Consider the following 3,180-nt stretch of genomic DNA (forward strand, 5'->3'; position numbering starts at 1 on the left):
TATAGGAAGCGTTGTTGAAGAATCTATATTTCTAAGAATCAATGGTGTAGTATCATCTAAGGAAGCATGTGATATCTTAAAGAACACATATGAAGGTATGTTTATAGCTAAATTGCAAACATTAAGGAGGAATTTTGAAAATGCTCATATGCAAAGTAATGAATCCATTCATGTTTACATTACAAAAATGCAAGATCTTGTTAATTAGATGGGTTCATTAGGTGAAGATGTTCCATAAAGAAGGCTAATTGAGAAGATTTTAAGAAGTGTTCTACCTAAGTTTCAGATGGCCACCATCAATATTATAGTCTCCAAAGACTTAAATACAATGAAAATTGATGAATTGGGTGGATTCTTGTTAACTGTGGAAAAAAATCAACCATCTAATTATTTATTTATTTTTTTCTTCTGCAAAGCATAGAGGAAGAGGAACGTCTCATGGAAGAGGACAAGGAAGAGATGGAGGAAGAAGTGGAGGACCACAGTGTTATTATTGCCAAAATTTTGGCCATCTTGAAATAGACTATTATGCAAAAATGAGAGTTATGGCGCATAAGGGTGCCAATACAGTTGTCGAAGAAATTAGAAATGAGAAGTTACTCATCTCAAGTTTGATGGCACATAGTGAAGAAATTGAAGCATTGTATATTGGTTCGAGATGTTCAACTCATATGACATCTCAAGAGGATTTGTTTACCAAAATTAATGACAATTATTCTAGTAAAGTCATATTTGGTGATGATAGTGTTTCAGAAGTGAAAGGGAAAGGCACATTTGCTATACCAGCATTGCATGGAAAGAAGAAGTTAAATGAAGACACTTTGTTGACACCAACATTGAAGAAGAACTTGCTTTCTGTAGGACAAATGATGGAGCAAAATTGCAAGTTAGTGTTTGATAATAAAGAGTGTTTAATCATGGATAAGTTGAATCAAAATGTAGTTGTAGCAAGAGGTGAAATGATTGAAGACAAAATTTCAAGCTCTCCTTTGATTTGAGTAATTCACAGAGTTTGAAAGCAACAAAAGAAGAAAATAGTAAGCTTTGGCACTTAAGGATGGGACATTTGAATTTTCAAAGTTTGGTGCTGCTGAGAAAGCAGAACATGGTGAATGGTCTTCCTTATATTAAGTTGGATGATGAAGTATGTGAAGGGTGTATTTTTGGGAAACAACATAGGGAGAGTTTCTCAAATAGAACATGGAAGGTTAGATATCATCTAGCATTGGTGCATTCATATTTGTGTGGTCTAATGGAGACTGTGTCATTTGGAAAGGCACATTATTTTCTCACTTTCATTGATGATTATTCTAGGAAGATGGGTATATTTTTTGCAGGAGAAGTCTAAAGTGTTTTCTCATTTCATTGAGTTTAAGGATTTAGTTGAAAAGAAAAGTGGTTTGAAAATTCTCACCCTAAGAACAGATAATGGGGGAGAATACAAGTCAAATGAGTTTTTGAATTATTGCAGGAAGAATGGAATAAAGCGAGAGTTTACCAATTCATACTCTCCTAAAAAAAATGGAGTCGTAGAAAGGAAAAATAGGACCATAGTTGAAATGGCTAGGAGCATGTTAAAAACTAAGTCTCTTGGAAATGAGTTTTGGGCTGAAGCAGTATACACAATAGAATACACTCTTAGCAAATGTCCTACAAAGGCAATATTGAATTTGACTCCAAAAGAAGCATGTTCAAGATACAAACCAAGTGTTGCACATATGAAAGTTTTTTGTTGTACTGCATATGCACATGTTCCTAAGAAAAAGAAGAGGAAATCAGATGATAAGAGTGTGAAATGCATCTTTATTGGATACAATATTGAAACAAGAAGTTACAGGTTATTTGATCCTCAAGCAAAGAAGGTGATAATAAGCAGAGATGTTGGGTTCGATGAGCAGGGAATCTATCAACCAAATCATGTACAATTTGAATTAAGGAAAGATGTAGTGAATATTGGTGATGAATTGAATTCCAAGTCAATAAAGATAGATGAAGTTAAGAAGAAGCCTAAGTGGCTTGAAAGGGGTCATTCAAAAAGTAGTATGTTGGATAGAATTTTTGAAAAAAAAGGTTACTATATCTCAAATTTCTCTAGTGAATTATGCACTTATAGGACAAGTAATGAAAATGGATGAACCACAGAATTATGCAGAAGCATCAAGAAAGAAAGAATGGAATGAAGCTATGGAAGCATAATTGAATGCCTTGGTGAAAAATGATACATGGGACTTGGTCAAATTACCAAAGGGAAAAGATGTAATTGTCACTAAATGGGTTTATAATACTAAGTATAAATTAGATGGCACAATTGATAAGTACAAGGCTCGTTTAGTTACAAAGGGATATGCACAAAAAGAAGGCATTGATTATACTGAGACATTTCCCCGAGTGGAAAAGTTGGATACAATTAGGATGGTTCTTGCATTAGCTACTCAATACAAGTGGCATGTTTTTTATATGGATGTTACATCAATTTTTTTGAATAATTATGTGGATGAATAAATTTATGTGGAGCAACCTGAGGGTTTTGAAGTTCCAGGAAAAGAAGATTGTGTTTATAAGTTGAAGAAGGCCTTATATGGTCTTAATCAAGCACTGAGGGCTTCATATTCAAGAATTGATAAGTATAATCAAGATCGTGGCTTAGTTAAAAGTTTATCTGAGCCTAGTCTCTATATCGTTCAATTAGGACATGACATTCTGTTGGGTCCCTATAATACTAGTGATTACCCCATTACTATTGTAGTTATACCCCTTATTTATATTGTTGTGCCCCTATTACCCCCATATTGTTATTTCTGTGCCCCATAGAATCCCTCTATTGTTATTTTTGTGGCTTTATATTATTATTGTTAGGTCGGCTGGATTATATTGTGACTCCTTAGACTCCTATATATAGAAAGGAGGTTTTGTCATTTGAATCATCAAGAATTGTTCATTTATGTAATGTAAAGGAGGTTGCCCCCTCGAAGAGGCTGAATTCTAAGGCGTTGATCTATCTTTTCTATCTTTTCTTGAGCTGGTTTCATAACATTTGGTATCAGAGCTTTGGATTCTAGGGTTTCGCTGCTCCAAACAGGTCATCGTGGCATTTTTGCTATAACTTTTTTTCTGTGATGTTTCAGAAGTCGCAAAAAAAACCCATTTGAGAAGAAATCGTGCTGAACCTTGGGTCCAAAT

This window comes from Pinus tabuliformis, chromosome 9, assembly GCF_031772625.1.
Source record: "Pinus tabuliformis cultivar Carrire ecotype Pingquan chromosome 9, CPIR1, whole genome shotgun sequence".
In the NCBI taxonomy this organism is placed as follows: Eukaryota; Viridiplantae; Streptophyta; class Pinopsida; order Pinales; family Pinaceae; genus Pinus; species Pinus tabuliformis.